Genomic DNA, 22,261 nt, shown 5'->3' with positions numbered 1-22,261 from the left:
TAATAAAATATTCAGTTCAATTCAAACTGTGAAACAGGCCTGTGGAGAGTCTCACTGTCCCTCGAGAGTTTTAGGTTTAATACCAGTATGAATCACCTTTATTTTGGAACTTTAAAATGCTTCAAGAGTGTGAGACATCCCTCTTCTACAATATGACTCACCTGTGACCCATCCCCTCCCACTACTGGCTTCCCTCCAGGAAACAAATATTGTGTATGAGTGCTGGTACTTGACAAAATACAACGTAAGACTACTTAGCTCCTCTCTATCTGCTTAAATGAAACAGTTTTGAACAGGAAGCTAATCATCTCCTGGTCATAGTTTAAAAGTCTGCTCAATTTTCCGATGAGGCTATTAACTATGACAAAGCAATACACTGGGAAATGTTTGGGCACACTGATACCCTGCAAGTGCACAGTTTGGGACTTTATAACTTGTAGGTTTGTGATATTCTTATTACAGAGGTATTGTAGTGCCTCCATAGTAAGATTGGGGTTGTTTTTTCACTGAAGTCAGAGATCCATCCTCTTTGTTTTCTATGAAGCATACAATGTATTTTCCCCAAATTTACATCATGTAACCTATGAGTAAAAGTTGAATTTTCTGGGATTTTCAACTTGATCTGTAACTTAGTTTGAGTTTAAAACTAATTTTACAAATTGCAAATGGTCTCTGTGGAGGCATTTTATGAATTAAGAGCTAGTTTATTACCCTTCACACATTCCATATAGTCAAAATTCCCTTCCAAGTATATTTGAATGGACATTTGAAGAAATTATATTCTATTTCAGCAAAGTTATTAACAAATGTTATTCCCATCTGTGACAGTGTGAGTATCTGTCTATGTAAATTTACAAATTCCAATTTGATTTTATGAACTCTGAATTGATGTCTGTCTTGTATCCCGGCATCACCCTTTCCTTGTGAAGGGGAGAGGGACAGACACCTGAAAATTAAGGATAATCAACAATTTAATAATCTTACCTTTGCAATACAATGGATATTACCAGCCAAGGACTATTAACTTTCTAATGATGCTTAAGGATTTTATCCCACTCGGAAACAAAAGGGATGGTGCATGTCAAGGTTCCTTCCCCACTCTGAACTCTAGGGTACAGATGTGGGGACCTGCATGAAACCTCCTAAGCCTACGTTTACCAGCTTAGGTTAAAACTTCCCCAAGGTACAAACTAGTTTACCCTTTGCCCTTGGACTTTCGCTGCCACCAAATGTCTAACCGGGTTTCTGGGAAAGCGTTGTTTGGAAACATCTTTCCCTCCAAAATCCTCACCAAAACCTTGCACCCCCCTTCCTAGGGAAGGTTTAATAAAAATCCTCACCAATTTGCACAGATGACCACAGACCCAAACCCTTGGATCTTAAGAACAATGAAAAAAGCATTCAGTTTCTTACAAGAAGAACTTTAATAGAAGAAGCAGTAAAAATAATCACCTTTGTAAAATCAGGATGGTAAATACCTTACAGGGTAATTAGATTCAAAACATAGAGAATCCCTCTAGGCAAAACCTTAAGTTACAAAAAGACACAAAGACAAGAATATCCATTGTATTCAGCACAGCTTATTTTCTCAGCCATTTAAAGAAATCATAATCTAACACATATCTAGCTAGATTACTTACTAAATTCTAAGACTCCATTCCTGTTCTGTCCCCGGCAAAAGCATCAGACAGACCCAGGCCCTTTGTCCCCCCCACCAGCTTTGAAAGTATCTTGTCTCCTCATTGGTCATTGTGATCAGGTGCCAGCGAGGTTATCCTAGCTTCTTAACCCTTTACAGATGAAAGAGTTTTTCCTCTTGCCAGGAGGGATTTTAAAGGTGTTTACCCTTCCCTTTATATTTATGACAGTGCATATGAAAGCAGAACGTCTGGGACATGAGGTCTAGGGCTCATGACGAAGGATGTGCAAGAGGGCTTCTGTGTGTGGAAATGGGGAGACCAACACAAGGAGAGAAGACTGCTCAGGAGGAAAAGGAGTGAAGAAGAATCCTGCACTCCCTGGAAGGACACAGACTAAAACCCAAAGGGCTCTCAGAAACAGCAAGAAAACTGAAACAGGGTCTTGTATGCAGATTTCCTTTCCTCCTTCCCCCCCCCCCCAATGTATCTGTGTATATAAAACTGTTTTGTTCATTAATAAAGTGAATGATTTAGAAATTACTTTAAAAGGCTATATGTCTCTTGATTAGCTGTCACAATGCTCTCAAAGGGCAAGACAGGACTTCAGAGTACCCATGAGGATGCAACACTGAAGAGGGATTGCTTAAGACATTGGGAAGATTTGTGGGGTCAGCACTAACCTTGGGGCCTGTGGCAGTTGGACCATGGAGTCCTGACATCCCAAAGAAAGGGTACCAGATGTGAGGTCTGTTTCCCAGGAGTGTGTGTAAAAGACCAGATTCAGGCCATGTCTACATTGTGGGGCTTATAGTGACATAGCTATAGTGCTGTAGCTCTGCTGGCTTAAGCTTGTAGTGTAGATGCAGCCTACAGCAACAGAAGGCATTTTTCCTTCACTGTAGGACCACCACCTCCCTTAGCAATGGTAGCTACGTTGTTGGAAGCATTCTTCACACAGCTGAGCAGAGCAGCTATGTTGACCTGAGTTTTAAGTATAGGCCAGGCCATAGACTGTGTGTGAATATTATTCAAACTCGGTAACCTTAAATGTCCATGGGATCCATAGGTTTTGGTCCAGTGCAGAAGCCTTGTGCATGTCCACAATGGGAAGCTCATCCAGGGCTGTAACACCATTTTTCTAATTTATATTAATGTCCCCTGTCAGAATGGGATCAAGGTGCTCATGCCCTCAGTAAAGATGGCTACTACTTCACTAGTGAAGGGGATGCCAGCAATAAAGATGGTAACTGTATTCCATATTATCCAGTGGAAGTGAAGCAACAGGCTGCCCTCACCGAAAATGGCCACCCCCTTCATCTGTGGTTAGGAAGTTGTAAAGAGATAGAGATTCATAGAATAGGCTGTTCAGTGGAGATGCGCTAGGTGGAGTTCCTGGGAGAAAGGGACTATGAGCTCAAGTGCTGGGAACTGTCTCTGAAGCTTTGCAGTTTCAGCAGTGGCTCCTTCCTTCCGATTGGCCATGGCTAGCACAGTAGAGCAAGATTGGCATTTGACAGACTCATGCTTTCCCAGTACACTGGCACTCTTTTATGTGAGATAAATAAGGTACAGACGGCCCCACCGTGTACCAAAACCCCACACTTAGCCCCTCCTACTCTCCTCACTCTGCTGTCACTTCAACATACCAACTCCTTTCCTAGTCCCATATTCCTGTATTAAAAAGCACAGGAATTTCTATTAAAAAAACCCTTTGTTTAAAAGAGATTAAGGTTCCTTATACAACTAATAAGACAAGAAACAAAATAGTAATCTCTTTTAGTGAGCAATGCTAAATGACAATTACAACCTCAACATTAGCTTATCACTCAGGGCTGATGTATGGGCATGAGTCAAGTATGTGTGATATGTATTTATGAAGGAACCATAAGATCATTGTTAAAGGAATTCACTCACTGCAGGTGCTTTTCCTTGTGGCCATGCCTGGCACAGTGGCTGTCTCTTCAGATGGCACCCACTGCTGATGGTTGCTCTGTTGCTGAGATGGGATCATTTCCCACATCTTGGCCCTTCCACTGGGTCACACTTTAGTCCACTCTTTCCAGGGGTACCAAAGAGTGCAACCAAGCTATAGTCCAGTGACCTTACAGCAGATTTTCCATCTGTCTCTGGGCTACATTGTCCTTTCACCCCTTATCTCAGTGGATTTCACCCCAATTCCCGGTGGTTGGTAGGGGAACATGCACCCTCCCTCCACTCTGGGTTCTATCCCAGTGACTCTGTAGTGGGCGGCTAAGGTCTACTCCCTCAGATTCCTACTTGCACGCTTGGACTGCTTGCTACTGTTCTTGTCTATCCCGCAGAGAGTGACTGAAGACTCTCTCTCTGCAGCTGCCTCCTTCTCCTCCTTCTTATTCGTTCTTTCTTTCCTTCAGTTTTGTGTTGTAGCAAACTCACTTGCTGAATTTATGAGTGCTGTGCACTGTACTTTTGTATATTTTTCCTGTCTAAAAAGTCTCACATCTTTCCCAGTATTCTTAAATAATTTCAAAAGGATATGATCTGTCATTTTATGGACCTTACATGTTACACATAATTCATCTTTATGCATGAAATTTATTTAGAAATAAATTACTATTTAATCCACAATTCCCTGTTAGAATTCTAAATAAAGCCACTTTGCTTCTTCTCTCAGGGCCTTGGATTATATCAACACTGTCAACCATTGGGCCTACTTCTTGAAAATGTTTCCCCTTTGTTTTGTTTGCCCACAGTTCTTGCCATTCCTCCCTTAGCTCATTTTAATTAGGTGTTTAAATTCAGGTTTGCTTAAGGGGATTACTAGCTCAACTTGTTCATGATTAATAGCACTTTTTGCCTGTTTGTCTGCCAATTCATTGCCAGCTATCCCTACGTGGGCTGAGAGCCATGTTATTACTATGGTTATATCCAGTTGTGCCAGTTTGGTTGTTAGCAGTAATATTTCATTAAGATTATCATTTGTGCTGTCAGACTCACCACTGCAAATTGACTGCAGCCCTGAAAAAGGAGTCAGACAGGATAGCCATGGCATTTGGTCACACATTTAAAGCCCAATAATCCCCGTTAGCACAGCTGTGAAGACGGATACAAAATTAGTTAGCCTTATGGCTTTTTTGAGTCTGAGTGAGGGCACAAAGAAAGATGTTTCTACTTTTCCTGTTCTTTTCTCTTTGGAGCCATTGATATATATTTGTAAACAGTGTCTCCACTTATCACAAATACATTGATTTTCTATATCTTGTATATTTATTGGTCTTCTCCTTTTATTTATTTCATTATGTAATTCAATGTCTACCGCAAGTGGGATGGTTTTTCAGTGATGGAGTATTTTCCCATAGCTATAGATTTTGGCCTCTTTCAATCCTTTCTTTTCATTAAAATCATTTATCCACTTCTGTACTCTACTTAAATAGGGAGTTTTTATTTTTTGTCTTACCTGGCCTCTACTTAATTTCCAACAATCTTTATATATTAGCTTTGTGTTCTCATCTTCGCTATGACCTAGTACTTTGGCCCAAAAGGTTAAGTCTAAGAGGTTCGTTCAAAGAGTGATAGGAATTTCACTGATTGCTATCTGTGGTACACACAAAGGCATAGTAATGAAGGCACTATGTGTGTTATGCAATATCTGTGCTTGGATATAGTCTAGTTTTCTCAGATTTGTGTTCACTGCTGATGCAAAGGCCTGGAATCCATATATCAACAAATAGCACTTTGTGTAGCATTGCAACTATATTCCTATCCATGTTTCAGAATGTTCCAGAGATACATTTATGTATGTTCATTCTATTTTTGAACTTATATTTAACATTTTTATATGGTCCCTCCATGTGAACTTGTTATCAGATATCATACCTAAGAATTTTTAATTTTTCCCTAATTTATCTGTTGGTCATATAGATATCACTTTAAATCTTTTTTATTATTATTATTTTATTTTTTAATTTTCCTTGTTGTGAAGATCATTCCCTTAGTTTTGTGTATGGAAAATATTAAACCGCATCTGTATTCCCATTCTACACTTCTCTTAAATGCATCATTGATTCTTTTGGAGGCGCTTTCAAGGTTTCTGCTTTTCGTGCATATGGCACAGTTGTCAGCAAATAATGTGATCCCTATTCCAATATTCTTCTCTGTAAGGAGGTCATTTATCAGGATGTTAAAGAGGTTTGGACTAATTACACTCCCCTGTGGAGTTCCACTTGCAATTGAATAAAAGCCCTTTTCTGCTACAAATGACCTGGCTTTCTAATCAATACCCAACCCCTCCTCATCTGGGTTTCATTATCAATTAAGCAGGGATTTCTCTCTCTCAAGGATGCTGCCAGGTATGTTAACTGGCCTCTCATGGCCACATGAACCCCATTCAGGGCCTGTGATGGGGTGTGTACCCCACACAACTATAAATAAGGTTTTGTGTTCTAGGCTGAGTGTGATTAATCTGTCTTTCTTTCCTTATCTGTTAGAGGCAGAAGAAAGTCCTTTGTAAGGATGCAGATTGTGTCACTGTTAATGGAAAGCTGCTGTATGGATGTTATGGTGCAGTTAAGAAGTACCCCATTAACTCGGCATTGTCTTAGTTTTTACTGATTGCCTACGAATGGGGTGATACCCTCAACCAACCTTAAGCCCTTTTACATAGAGATTTTGTTTATGGACTCATGTTACTGTACTTTTTTTTTTGCCTGTGTATTTCATTTAACCTAGTACTTGCTTTTGGCTGTTGCCTTTTCCTAGTTTAGCAACTCAACAGCAGTATTAAGATTGGCAGCATCCACGTACATATAAGATTCCTTTAATTTACAGAGGCAAAGATGTTTTATTGTAGAACTTCTCACATGTGCATTTGTGAGATTATTTATCTCACATGTGCATTTGTGAGATTATTAATTCATGTATAGAAGTTGTTTTTTGTCTCATGGGACCAACTTAGAACATTTAAGGTCACTCAGCATTGCTCTAACCTCTAACCTTATACTAAGGTGGGTTTGCATGATCTAAAAAGGTTAGTTGGGATTTATTGTTTAATCAATGACTAGTGGAGCATATATATGAGTATGAATCCTTTCCTAGCCTAAGTGTCCTTCAAGGTGTGGATAACCTTTATAAATGGAACATTGTGGAATCTTGGAACTGACAGACAAAAATACCAAGAGTTTGTTTACTTAACCTATACTATATGTCAAACTGAATCTTCTTTAACCCTGTTTGATTGTGTATTATCTAACATGCTCACTTAAGTATCACCTAATACAAATCTAATGGATGACCTATCGGAAATCCTCTGTAACAAGGATTAATAGGGTGGGCTAGATTGACCTCAGCAAGTGAAAGGAGAAATGAAGTACAACTGACTCATGCCTCAACAAATCCAGCTGTACTCCCAGGAGGATTCACCACTGCCTCCTGATGGCTTCACCCCCCACTCTCTCAAAGGTATTTATTTTGTATGTATTCATTTTGATGTATAAAACAATAGGTGTCCATGCTGGATTCTAGGTGCTCTCACAGGATATTAAAATGCCATCACTTGGATTTTTTGGACAGAAAATCTTTATTTACTTATTTGTTGGTGTAGGAGACAAAACTGGAATTTTCTTGGGGGAAGTTCTACTTTCACAAAAAGGGCACTGTGACGGAGCTCTGACTTACCACCAAGGTGCCTCCTGCTGGTTGCTCTGGGAATTAGCTCTGTCCTAACCCTGGAGCACCCTCCGCGGGTGGTGTCCCGCCTGTTGCCTGCTCTGCTGTGCTGTCTGGGACCCATGTTGCTCCCTGGCTAGCAGTGTCCTCTTCTGGACACAGCCCTCTGGCTGTGCCCCACTCAGTTCTCTCCCTTCTGGGGGTAATTGTAGTCCTTCGGCTTGCACCTGCCTCAGTGGATAACTGCAACCCAAAGTCTATCCCTTCACTTCAGGGCAAGTTGAAATCTGTATTGGTCACACTCCTCCATGGCCAGGTGCAGTGCAAGGAGAAATGGGGGGACACAGGCCCACTCGCTACACTGGATCCCAACCCAGGGACTCTCTAGCGGCAGACTCTCATCCCTCCTTCTCTCCCCTTGTCCGACTATCTTCCCTGGGCCACTTTCCCTTTGACCGTTTGCACCTTCTCAGCCCCTCTAGTTAGGGGCCTAAGCCTGACAGGTCACAGGCAGGAGCCCTCTCTCTGCTCCCCTGAGCCTGCCCAGCACTGTTCTGTCCAAGGTGTTACCTCCTTATCTCAGGAACCAGTCCTTCTCCTTTACTAATCATGGAGAGACTTCCCTCTCCTTTGCTATGCAGCCTTTATATAGGGACCAACCTGGCCCTGATTGGCTCTCCACAATCCTTTGCTGACTGGCTGCTGATCTGCACAGCCTCCCTGGCCTGTTCCAGCCCTTTTTCTCATGGAGTGGGGAAGACGCCCCCCCCCCCCCCCCACAGGCAGTTTTATTTGAAAAAAATCACAAAACCCTTTTGACCAGCTCTAGTTATATACTTAACAAAAAAAACCCATTGAAGTTGGAACAGGGTCTTCATATGGAGTTAGACAATGTTTGTTATTTTTTGCATTACAGTATTACCTTCGGTCAGAAGAAAGGCCCCGTTGTGCTAGGCACTGCTCAGACAAAGGATCACAGTTTCAGACCCTCAGAGCTCACAGTGAAAACAGACAAGCTAGAAAAAGCTTTGCAGTGGAAATGGAGAGGTGAAATGACTTCCCCAAGGTCATAAAGCAGGTCAGTGGCTGAACAAGGAATTGAAAAGAGGTCTCCTGACTCTCAATTTAGTCTAGATGGCCTGGGCAAGTAGACCACACTTCCCCTGTTTTCAGACCACACTTTCCACTGTAATTAGAGACTGCATAAGCCAAAAGTAGATATGCTCACATTATGTATTTGAGAAAAAAAATGAAATTCTAACTGATTTAGATTTTGAATGAACACATCAATATTTTACATGGAATAATTTGTTTGGTTTGTGGAGGTGCTGAGAACACAAAAGTTCGTTGAATTCAATGGGATCTGCAGGCCATGAATGGTTACCTAATGTTCAAACTTTTCCTGGGAGTCCCTAGCATAAAATTAAATAACACACTTAGGTTAGTTTTAATTGCTTTTTTACTCCTTTCTCATGTGGGGAAGAATGACCTTGGGCCAAGCTTATCCCTCATGTAACTCATTTGCATGTATGTATTTACCCCAGGAGGGAATTTGAAGGTCCTTCCCTGGCTGGAGGGAGTGGGGAGGTAGGCATAGAGAGTCACTGAAAATCAAATATTGCTAAGCCATGAAAAATTGTCAGCTAATGATGCCACTTTTCATCATCTCAGTCTCTTAGAAACATTAATTAAGTAATCCTCCTTGCACCCCTGTGAGGTCAGTGAGTGATGTTATCCCCATTTCGAGATAGTGGAGCTCAGGCACAGAATGATTCAGGAAAACCTTTTCAAACAACAACAAATATTTAGGTTCTGAAATGAGTTGACCTTATTTTCAGTATGTTGAGCTGAGTAGAAGCCAAGTGGAAGTCAATAAGGGTTGCAGGATTTCAGCATCTTTAAAAATCAGATCTCTTCTATTTAGCGGGGACGAACCAGCTGAGCAGCGGGGAACAGCAGAGCAGCACACAGCAGGAGTTTGCCTGAGATTGGTGAGTATCCGAGTGCGTGTTTGCTGAGTAAGTATCCGAGTATGTGTTTGCTGGGAGGGCAGTGTGAAAGCCTGAGCAAGTGCCTGATTGGGTGGTAGCCTGCAGGGAGTGGGCATTGGGGCAGTCTGTTTGTTTGTTTCAGAGAAGCAAGGCTGTTTAAAAATAGCCAGAGCTCCGCGAACCAGCTGAGCAGCAGGGAACAGCAGAGCAGCACACAGCAGGAGTTTGCCTGGGAGTTCACCTGGAGTGAGCCCAGTGAGGCTTACATCTTGCCAACTTCTCTGAGGAAGCTCACAGTAGGAAGGTGATATGGAAGGGGGGGGGGGGGGGAGGTTCAGCTATTGTGACCTGCACTGGATGTGCCATGTTTGTCTTTCTTCCACAGGACAGAAGCAACTTTGTCTGTACAAAGTGCAAGCTGGTCTCCATATTGGAAGAGAAGATTGAAGGTCTGGAGCAACAGATAACGACCCTGCGTTGCATACGAGAATCTGAGGATTTTCTGGACAAAAGTCAGGATATGCTTCTACGGGCACAAAGCTCTAAAGATTTAGAGCAGGTTGCACAGTGGAGCCAAGATGCCAGTGAAGAAGCTTGGCAACATGTGACCTCCAGAAGAAGAAGGGGGAATGTCTGGGTTCCAGCAACGCAGACACAGGTAACTAACCGCTTTCATGTTCTCTCCACAGGTACCGTTGCAGAGAGTGGACCAGATGATACGTCTGGGGGGAGAAAGCAGAAGGAGACTCCGCTGGTTGGAAGGCATGAGATGCGATGTCCTGAGGTTGGGGGTTCCACGACCACCACTCCCAAGAGAAGGAGGCGGGTGGTGGTGGTCGGGGACTCTCTCCTCCGGGGGACTGAGTCATCTATCTGCCACCCTGACCGGGAAAACCAAGAAGTCTGCTGCTTGCCAGGGGCTAGGATTCGCAATGTGACGGAGAGACTGCCGAGACTCATCAAGCCCTCGGATCTCAACCCCTTCCTGCTTCTCCATGTGGGCACCAATGATACTGCCAAGAATGACCTTGAGCGGATCACTGCGGACTACGTGGCTCTGGGAAGAAGGATAAAGGAGTCTGAGGCGCAAGTGGTGTTCTCATCTATCCTCCCCGTGGAAGGAAAAGGCCTGGGTAGGGACCGTCGAATCGTGGAAGTCAACGAATGGCTACACAGGTGGTGTCGGAGAGAAGGCTTTGGATTCTTTGACCATGGGATGGTGTTCCATGAAAGAGGAGTGCTGGGCAGAGACGGGCTCCACCTTACAAAGAGAGGGAAGAGTATCTTTGCGAGCAGGCTGGCTAACCGAGTGAGGAGGGCTTTAAACTAGATTCACCGGGGGAAGGAGAACAAAGCCCTGAGGTAAGTAGGAAAGCAGGATACCGGGAGGAAGCACAGGCAGGAACATCTGTGAGGGGAGGGCTCTTGCCTCATACTGAGAATGAGGGGCAATCAGCAGGTTATCTCAAGTGCTTATATATGAATGCACAAAGCCTTGGAAACAAGCAGGGAGAACTGGAGGTCCTGGTGATGTCAAGGAATTATGACGTGATTGGAATAACAGAGACTTGGTGGGATAACTCACGTGACTGGAGTACTGTCATGGATGGTTATAAACTGTTCAGGAAGGATAGGCAGGGCAGAAAAGGTGGGGGAGTAGCACTGTATGTAAGGGAGCAGTATGACTGCTCAGAACTCCGGTACGAAACTGCAGAAAAACCTGAGTGTCTCTGGATGAAGTTTAGAAGTGTGAGCAACAAGAGTGATGTAGTGGTGGGAGTCAGCTATAGACCACCGGACCAGGGGGATGAGGTGGATGCGGCTTTCTTCCGGCAACTTGCAGAAGCTACTAGATTGCATGCCCTGGTTCTCATGGGTGACTTTAATTTTCCTGATATCTGCTGGGAGAGCAATACAGCGTGCATAGACAATCCAGGAAGTTTTTTGAAAATGTAGGGGACAATTTCCTGGTGCAAGTGCTAGAGGAGCCAACTAGGGGGGGAGCTTTTCTTGAAATGCTGCTCACAAACCGGGAAGAATTAGTGGGGGAAGCAAAAGTGGATGGGAATTTGGAAGGCAGTGACCATGAGTTGGTTGAGTTCAGGATCCTGACACAGGGAAGAAAGGTAAGCAGCAGGATACGGACCCTGGACTTCAGGAAAGCAGACTTTGACTCCCTCAGGGAACGGATGGGTAGGATCCCCTGGGGGACTAACATGAAGGGGAAAGGAGTCCAGGAGAGCTGGCTGTATTTCAAGGAATCCCTGTTGAGGTTACAGGGACAAACTATCCCGATGTGTCGAAAGAATAGTAAATATGGCAGACGACCAGCTTGGCTTAATGGTGAAATCCTAGCGGATCTTAAACATAAAAAAGAAGCTTACAAGAAGTGGAAGGTTGGACATATGACCAGGGAAGAGTATAAAAATATTGCTCGGGCATGTATGAATGAAATCAGGAGGGCCAAATCGCACCTGGAGCTGCAGCTAGCAAGAGATGTCAAGAGTAACAAGAAGGGTTTCTTCAGGTATGTTGGCAACAAAAAGAAAGCCAAGGAAAGTGTGGGCCCCTTACTGAATGAGGGAGGCAACCTAGTCACAGAGGATGTGGAAAAACCTAATGTATTCAATGCTTTTTTTGCCTCTGTCTTCACTAACAAGGTCAGCTCCCAGACAGCGGCGCCAGGCATCACAGCATGGGGAGTAGATGGCCTGCCCTCTGTGGAGAAAGAGGTGGTTAGGGACTATTCAAAAAAGCTGGACGTGCACAAGTCCATGGGGCAGGACGAGTTGCATCCGAGAGTGCTAAAGGAATTGGCGGCTGTGATTGCAGAGCCATTGGCCATTATCTTTGAAAACTCGTGGCGAACGGGGAAGTCCCAGATGACTGGAAAAAGACTAATGTAGTGCCAATCTTTAAAAAAGGGAAGAAGGAGGATCCTGGAAACTACAGGCCAGTCAGCCTCAAGTCAGTCCCTGGAAAAATCATGGAGCAGGTCCTCAAAGAATCAAGCCTGAAGAACTTACATGAGAGGAAAGTGATCAGGAACAGTCAGCATGGATTCACCAAGGGAAAGTTATGCCTGACTAATCTAATCGCCTTCTATGATGAGATTACTGGTTCTGTGGATGAAGGGAAAGCAGTGGATGTATTCTTTCTTGACTTTAGCAAAGCGTTTGACACGGTCTCCCACAGTATTCTTGTCAGCAAGTTAAAGAAGTATGGGCTGGATGAATGCACTATAAGGTGGGTAGAAAGTTGGCTAGATTGTCTGGCTCAACGGGTAGTGATCAATGGCTCCATGTCTAGTTGGCAGCCGGTGTCAAGTGGAGTGCCCCAGGGGTCGGTCCTGGGGCCGGTTTTGTTCAATAGCTTCATAAATGATCTGGAGGATGGTGTGGATTGCACCCTCAGCAAATTTGCAGATGATACTAAACTGGGAGGAGTGGTAGATACGCTTGAGGGCAGGGATGGGATACAGAGGGACCTAGAAAATTGGAGGATTGGGCCAAAAGAAATCTGATGAGGTTCAATAAGGATAAGTGCAGGGTTCTGCACTTAGGACGGAAGAACCCAATGCACCGCTACAGACTAGGGACCAAATGGCTAGGCAGCAGTTCTGCGGAAAAGGACCTAGGGGTGACAGTGGACGAGAAGCTGGATATGAGTCAGCAGTGTGCCCTTGTTGCCAAGAAGGCCAATGGCATTTTGGGATGGATAAGCAGGGGCATAGCGAGCAGACCGAGGGATGTGATTGTCCCCCTCTACTCGACATTGGTGAGGCCTCATCTGGAGTACTGTGTCCAGTTTTGGGCCCCACACTACAAGAAGGATGTGGATAAATTGGAGAGAGTCCAGCGAAGGGCAACAAAAATGATTCGGGGTCTGGAACACATGACTTCTGAGGAGAGGCTGAGGGAACTGGGATTGTTTAGTCTGCAGAAGAGAAGAATGAGGGGGGATTTGATAGCTGCTTTCAACTACCTGAGAGGTGGTTCCAGAGAGGATGGTTCTAGATTATTCTCAGTGGTAGAAGAGGACAGGACAAGGAGTAACAGTCTCAAGTTGCAGTGGGGGATGTTTAGGTTGGATATTAGGAATTTTTTTTTTCACTAGGAGGGTGGTGAAACACTGGAATGCGTTAACTAGGGAGGTGGTAGATAGATTCTAATCTCCTTCCTTAGAATTTTTTAAGGTCAGTCTTGACAAAGCCCTGGCAGGGATGATTTAATTGGGGATTGGTCCTGCTTTGAGCAGGGGGTTGGACTAGATGACCTCCTGAGGTCCCTTCCAACCCTGATATTCTATGATTCTATGATTCTATTTAGGTGCCAAAAATGAAGCATAATTTGAGGCAACCAGGTTTGAAAATAGTGGTCTAGATGACTTACCCAACGTCAAAATGTAAGTTAAATGATGCAGGATTAGAACTCAAGAGTTTCTGGTCCAAGTACTGTGTGAGTTAAAAAATGGCGTAAGATTTAGGACCATATCAGCTGTTGTAAATTAGCAGAACTCTGTTTCATTCACAAACAAACTTCTATTTCATAATAAAACAGGAGGAGTAACTCTCTTTTCCCCTAAAATGGAGGAGTCTAGCTTTTGGTCTTGTTCCCTGAAGTCTGAGAATGTATTATTATTATTTATTTATTATTTGTGGACCCGCTGTGCTAGGGACTGTACAAACGTGGAACAAAAGACTGTTCCTCCCTCAAAGAGTTTACAATGTAAATTCTGTTTTCTGTGTCCTTATTGTCTTGGAGATTAGGCTTTTCCATCAGGGAACGTGAAAGTAATTTCTTCTTACAATGAGACCTGCTAATATCAGTAATCATTTTGAGGATGTCTTCTTGTTTACAGTGTAACCAAATGGATGCGTCAAACAACTTTAAATTTTGCACTGCCAATGCACTTCACCATAAACATTAACAAAAAATAAAAATGGGCAAATAAAAATCAACTGTCTACAATTTAAACAATGTTTTAAATCATTTTGTGCATTTGAAAAATCCCTACTATGGGAAAAATAAATTTCACTTACAGATGTCTTCAAAGGTTGACTACAATATGGTTAACACAAAGATGAGCAGAACTGTGAATACACAATGGGTCCCTGATGCTGTTGCATGAATCAGGGACATACTCCACCCTGATTTCCTGGATCTTAATTATGCATTCATTTTGAAGAGAATTTTCTCTGACAATCTCTTTGAACCTCTAAACTGTTTACTGTTCCTTCCAGTTGATGTAGCCGAGAGTCAAATGCATTCATTGTTAATTTAATAGGTTGAAAGTGCTTTCTCATATCATCAATTTTTGAGGGGCAGTGGAGAGACAAGGAGTTATTTCTCATATTCTTGTGTGAGGCTTGCTCATACTTTTTATTTAAGAATCCTCTGCTGCCCCCTTAGGCACAAAAGATCTAACTTCAAAAATTCTGCCTCTTTCGGGTTGATTTACTCACATTATTCATTCCACTTGTATGTTATATTGCTTGTCCTCTGTTCCACTTGTTCCAGAAGTTGGAAGGTGTGTAATGAATGAGGCATGGGACTGCCATAAGAGAAACAATGTGATTAAGGCAGTTTAATGCCATTATGGACAGTAATAAGTCACCAGGACCAGATGGTATTCACCCAAGAGTTGTGAAGGAACTCAAATGTGAAATTGCAGGTCTACTAACTGTCATCTCTAACTTATCATTTGAATCAGCTTCTGTACCAAATGGCTGGAGGATAGCTAACGTGACACCAATTTTTAAAAGGGCTCCAGAGGAGACCCTGCAAAAACAATTACAGGCCAGTAAGCCTGACTTCAGTGCTGGGAAAACTGGTTGAAACTATAGTAAAGAACAAAGTTGACAGACACATAGATGAACATAATTTTTTGGGGAATAGTCAACATGGGTTTTGTAAAGGGAAATCATGCCTCACCAATCTACTATAATTCTTTGAGGGGGTCACTGTAAAAAGTGTATTTATATTTTCAGAAAGCCTTTGACAAGGTCCCTCACCAAAGGCTCTTAAGCAAAGTAAGCAGTCATAGGATACGAGGAAAGTTTCTCTCATGGACTGGTAACTGGTTAAAAGATAGGAAACAAAGGGTAGGAATAAATGGTCAGTTTTCAGAATGGAGAAAGGTAAATAGCGGTCGTACTGGACCCAGTCCTATTTAACATATTCATAAATGATCTGGAAAAAGGGGTAAACAGTGAGGTGTCAAAATTTGCAGATGATAGAAAACTACTCAAGATAGTTAAGTCCCAGGCAGACTGCGAAGAGCTACAAAAGGATCTCTCAAAACGGGGTGTCTGAGCAACAAAGTGTCAGATGAAGTTCAATGTTGATAAATGCAAAGTAATGCACATTGGAAAACATAATCCCAACTATACATATAAAATGATGGGGTCTAAATTAGCTGTTACCACTCAAGAAAGAGATCTTGGAGTCATTTTGGATGGTTCTCTGAAAACATCCACTCAATATGCAGTGGAGGTCAAAAAAGCAAACAGAATGTTGTGAATCATTAAGACAGGGATAGATAATATGACAGAAAAGATCATATTGCATCTATATAAATCCATGGTGTGACGTTGCACCCCATAATATTTTATGGGAATATGCTTATGAATGTATATATAGACGTAACTGGAATATGTTTTATGCTACATAGGCCATGTATCACATCTCTGTAAAGGTTATGATCTACTAAATATATTCATCCTATTTGTAGACATGTATCATTTTTGTATACGAAGTTATGAATATTAGCTATGTACTTGTTTAATTTTAAGTAGCCTCAGTGAAGCAGTTGGTCAGCTTCCTGAGAAAAGACTATTATCAGTAAAGGGTGCCCAGTCAAGAGACACTTAAACCAACAATGAACCTGGAGATGCCAATCCACATCTGATCTTTCCCAGGAATGTGGCCTGGCTGGTAAGGAACTCAGTCATGCATGGACATGTGACTTGCCCAGGTGACTCCAAAATTCCACCTTGGAGCTGAATTCTGGATAGGAAAGAGGAGGGGGATCACCCACAAGAGAAAGTCTATTTAAAGCCCTGGGACACCCCTCCATTTTGTCTTCAGCTGGCTCAGGAGATAGCCTCTCCACCCCAAAGGTTACCTGAAAGAGACTGGAACAAAGGACAGTAACCACAGGGTGGGAGTGATTACTGGACCCAGACTAGAAGGAGGCTAGTCTGTAAAAGAAGCTTACTGAAACGTCTCTGAGGGTGAAATTTCATCTGTAATTATTTTCTTACTATATTAGGCATAGACTTGCATGATTTATTTTATTTTGTTTGGTAATTTACTTTGTTCTGTCTGGCATTACTTGGAACCTCTTAAATCCTACTTTTGTATTTAATAAAATCACTTCTTACTTATTATTTAACCCACAGTATGTATTAATACCTGGGGTGGCAAACAGCTGTGCATCTCTCTCTATCAGTCCTATAGAGGGTGAATAATTTATGAGTTTACCCTGCATAAGCTTTATACTGGGTAAAATAGATTTATTTGGGGTTTGGACCCCACTGGGAGCTGGGCATTTGAGTGTTGGAGACAGGAACATTTCTTAAGCTGTTTTCAATTGAGCCTGCAGCTGTTAGGGGACATGGTTCAGACCTGGGTCTGGGTTTGCAGCAGGCTAGCCGGTCTGGCTCAAACCAGGCAGGGCACTGAAGTCCCAAGCTGCCAGGGGAAACAGACTCAGGGGTAGTCTCAGCACATCAATTGGCAGCCCAAAGGGGGTTTCTGTGATCCAACCCATCACACATAGTACATATACATCTGGAATACTGAGTGCAGATGTGGTCGCCACATCTCAAAAAAAGGTATATTAGACTTGAAAAAGGGCAGAAAAGGGCAACAAAAATTATTAGGGGTATGGAATGGCTGCCATATGAGGAGAGATTAATAAGACTAGGACTTTTCAGCTTGGAAAAGAGACGATTAAGAGGGGACATGATTGAGGTCTATAAAATCATGACTGGTGTGAAGAAAGTAAACAAGGAAGTGTTATTTACTCCTTCTCATAACACAAGAACTAGGGGCCACCAAATACAATTAATAGACAGCAGGTTTAAAACAAAGAAAGGGAAGTATTTTTTCATACAACACACAGCCAACCTGTGGAACTCCTTACCAGAGGATGCTGTGAAGGCCAAGACTATAACAGGGTTTAAAAAAGAACTAGATAAATTCATGGAAGATAGGTCCATCAATGGCTATTAGCCAGGAAGGGCAGGGATGATGTCTCTAGTCTCTGTTTGCCAGAACTGGAAATGGACGATAAGGGACAGATCACTTCATGATTACTTGTTGTGTTCATTTTCTCTGGGGCACCTGGCATTGGCCCTATCGGAAGACAGGATACTGGGCTAGATGGGCCTTTGGTCTGACCCAGTATGACCGTTCTTTTGTTCTTATGTAACTGGATTCTATTTCTGGCTCTGCCACAGAATTTCTGTGTGAGGTAGGGCAAGTAAATTACACCAAACACTTTATAAGTTGTCATGATTCATGTGTTCCTCATTTTCTGAATGCCTGACTCGAGAAACCTGGAGCCTGATTTGCAGAAGCGCTGAGCATTCACAGTTGCAACTGAAGACAATGACCACTGATCAAGCAAAGTGCTGACTAATGCTAAATAATCAGAAAAATAAATCCCTAGATATATCATTTTGGGTGCTCATAATTGCTGTACACTCCTCCTCATCTCATAGGATTGTTGTGGTGATAGACTGATTAATCTTCTTGAAGCACTTGGTTATTGTGGTGATGAGTGCCAAAGAAAAACCCATGTGGACATTCACAATTTTGTCTTCAGAGCAGGGTTTAAATAAATAAATGTCTATGGCTATACCTTGAATGAAGAGGATAAAATGAAAGATTTAATAGAATTTTATTAGTGAGCACTATGCGTCCTGTGTACTGAAAGAGGCAGGGATCTTATGGAAAAGAATAGTATGTGATCATGTAATTAAGACTCTATCATAACAAATATATACATGAGAGCCACATTAAGATTGCACTGGCAAACTTAATTCTGTGATTTACTAAATTTTGAGAGCTTAATTTTGCCAACCTAATGCTCTTTCAACATAGTGTGATGGGGCAAAGCCAGATGGCTATAGAAAAGTAGTGGGAGATAGATATATTAGTTCCAGGCTAAACAAATCCCTGGTACCAGGATAAGTGAAATGGCAGTTGCTCCAGGTTAATTAAGACACCTGGGGCCAATTAAGAACTTTCCAGAAGGCAGGGAGAAGGCTAGGTTGATTGGGACACCTGAAGCCAATCAGGAGCTCACTGAAACTAGTTCAAAGCCTCCCAGTTAGTCAGGTGGGTGTGCATGTCAGGAGCTGTGGGAGGAAGTTGTGCTGTTGGAGAGGCTGAGTAGTACACACCATATCAGGCCCAAGGAAGGAGGTCCTGAGGTAAGGGTGAAGTGGAGCTTGAGGAAATGAGGCCTGCTGTGTGGGAAGTAGCCCAGGGAATTGTACATGTCATGTTTCTAAAAGGTCAGCTACCATAGCTGATACTATTAGGGTCCCTGGGCTGGAGACCAGAGTAGAGGGTGGGCCCAGGCTCCCCACCACCACCTTTGCCCCCTGATTAATCATTGAGACTGGGAGACAACAGGGACTGTGCAAGAAAGGATAACTTCTCCTCACCTCCCTCATTGGCTTATGATGAAAATGGCTCAGTAGACTGTGACCCTTGTCTCTAGAGAGAGAAGGGTTACGTGCAGGGTCACAGTGAGCCTCTGAGGATAGTGAAATCCGCCAGGAAATGTGGGACCCATGGAGGCAAGGACAGAGCTTTGTCACAATAGTTTTTTTGTATGTAATGCAGCATTAAGAATGTTTTGATTGTCCAGGTCTCTCATGGACAAAACCCTATTATTGTTATTGTTAATATTATTTCATTATTTTATTAAAGAATGGACTTAAGCAAGTGGAAAATAACTACAAAGTTAGCCAGTAATATGAACACAGAACATAGAGAACAATCAAATGCTGTCCAACTCCATGCTTCAAAAACAGGTTTATGTTCAAATGCAGCACATGCTGTAGATTGACAATTACTTTTCACCAGCAAAACTACTATTATGTCATAATACGGAGAACAAAGTTCTCACGATCAAAAAATATAACTCATGAATGAATATTTCTCCTCTTTAAACTGTGATCCCTTTAATCTTCCTCACAGCAGCAAGTTGTCTAGTGAAATAATGCTCTTTGAAAGTAATTATAAGTTGTTAGGAAACAGTTGAACTTAACACAGAACACTTTATAGTATCCACTATACTTATCTGCCTTCCCAATGCTAAGCTAGTGTAAAATATATTTGCTACTTTCAGATCTCATGGACACATATAATGAATTATCATTTAATTATGGCCAAAGTATTTACAGCTTGTCAGGTATATATGTAAGCAGTGTCAGGATGAGCTCCACCCTGATATCTGGTGGTGAGGTGTGGCAAGTTGTGGAAAAGAACTTCAGGGGCCAATCTCATTTGCATAGGCACACCCACCCCACCTAGAATGAGGCCATAGCTGCCCAAATGGTCACTTTGGCTGCTGTGGGATCCCCAGTGTCTCTGTTATTGGGGCAGGAAGAATTAATTGTTATTACCCTGATTATGGGAACTGTGCTTGGAACTGTACGTGGCCTTTTGTTATGATGGAGGGACTCACCATCAACTAAGTAGCACTCGCTAGGCAAGGGTCATGGGTTTTAAAACTCTGTGAATTGAGAGAGGCTGGGGACAAGTATTAGTACTTGGTGGCATGGGCCCCTTGGTGAGGGCCTTACATGCGAATTGCACTTCCTCCTCTCTCCACTGTGGAATATCAGAGCTAATTTTGATTCCATTAGGAGTCTAGTTACAGGCTGCTGAGCTCACTTTGGGCTAATGGTGCACCAGCACTGAGGCTCCCCTACTACAAGCTGAATTCACCTAAGAGCTGAAATCACTGAGCGTTGTGTGAAGTAGTGGGGGAGCCTGAAGATATATTGTGGAGCAGTTTGCGGGATGGCTGGAGTGCCTTGTGGACAGGCTGGTGGAGCAGTTCGTAGGACGGCGGGAGCTGCTGGTGGGACGCGGAGCAGTTTGTGGACTGGCTGGTGGAGCAGTTCGTGGGACGGTGGGAGCTGCTTGTGGGCCGCAGAGCGGAGCTGAGCGAAGGAGTTCGTGGGGTGGCTGGCGGAGCGGAATGAAGGCCTATGGAGCTGTGGAGCAGTCAGCTTCAGATCATGTATGGTGCCTCTTACCCCCGTCCCATCTCCACCCAGGTTGGGAGGTAAAGCTCCGCAGATAAATTTTCGAACTCTGGGGCTGCCCTGACCAGCGACAGAGACTTTTGTGTCATTGGACTTTTGGGACTTTGGGTGATTTGGGGTTGCTGGACTCAAGAACCAAAGGGAAAGGGGCATGCCCCAATTTGCTTGGGGTGGGTTTTTTTGCTCATGGGTTGTGTTATGAATCCTGTTGGTGGTGTTTCCCCAACATAATGCCACGTTGTTTCTATCTGTTATTAAAAGGCTTTTTGCTACACTCAGACAATGTGCTTGCGAGAGGGGAAGTATTGCCTCTTGGAGGCACCCAGCGGGGGTGGTATATATTTGTCCCAGGTCACTGGGTGGGGGCTCGAGCCGGTTTGCATTGTGTTATTGGAATGGATCCCCTAGATATTGAACCCGACCCTTGTTGCTGCCAATTCTGATGGGCAGAAGGGTTACATTTACATTATCTAAATTTTTAAAGTAGAGAAATAAATATGTATAATTTGAAGACTCATTGCACAATGTTTTAAACAATGTCACAATTTACAAGCAGAGACATAAAATTGCATACTCATCCTTTCCCTGACCCCACCAACTGATCTTTATTCTAATTACATTTTAAAAATACAACTCTGTGTTAATTGTATGTTAATGAGATGATTTGTGATCAAATCCCTCAAAATCAAGGTATTCACAGTTAAAGGCTCCTCAGCAACCTTATCTCTACCTCCTTGCATGTACGTACTACAGTAGGGCTATTCATACTGTTTACTGAGCAAAATATTATAGTCTGTAAGTACTGAATGACCTGGTTGGCTGAATACATGTTCAGTCCTAGATGTCCTCTTGGAATTTTGGAGGATAAGGAGGGACAGAGGGAGCAGCAGTATAAGTAAAGGAATGGAGGTATATAGGGAGATTTGATGATTAGCTCCCAGAGGGGCAGGGTGAGGTACGGTACAAAGAACAGGTCATGATGTTTACTGATCAGAAAAGTGTATCACTTTCCCCTAAGTAACAGATCTGTGGTTTGTTTATTTTTGTTTGTTTGTTTTGTTTTGAATGCTCATAACATGGTGCGGAACACCTCTCTCATAAATCATAATGAAAATCTACTGGGAAAAGTTTAAATTTCCAGCAAAAAAAAAATCCCCCAAAATGTATTGTGACCTTAATTTGATGTTATTATTTTGAATATCATTATAATGGTCAAAACAACGAAGTCAAAATGAAGTGCTTGTATAATTTTCATTGAAAATTTAGACTAAATCAATACTTTCCTGCAAAATGTTTCTATGCACTTGAATCAGCATTTCCTGCTGAAAAAGTATTCTATCAGAATGCTTTCAATCGTCTCTACTATGGACAATAGGTGACATGGAACCAGCTCATGTCTGAATCTTTAACTGAATTTCTTAGACAGAAATCCAGAGTTTGAGGAGTAGAGGCTTGATTCTATTTTCACATCCGTTTTTTTTAAACTTGGTTGTAACTTCCATTGACTTCGGTGAAGATGATCCTAATTAACAGCAGTGTAACTGAGGGCACAGTCAAGCCTTATGGTTCTTCAATAATTTCATTCATTGTAGTTCATTTCATTCTCACATAAGTGTGCTGGAGTCAGGCATACAACTCATGTTAGTAATTATCAGTACTATGCACTTCCTTTGAGGCTATAAAAGCATTTTACA

This window comes from Lepidochelys kempii, chromosome 1 (genome assembly GCF_965140265.1).
Source record: "Lepidochelys kempii isolate rLepKem1 chromosome 1, rLepKem1.hap2, whole genome shotgun sequence".
Lineage (NCBI taxonomy): Eukaryota > Metazoa > Chordata > Testudines > Cheloniidae > Lepidochelys > Lepidochelys kempii.
This window is presented reverse-complemented; position numbering follows the sequence as displayed.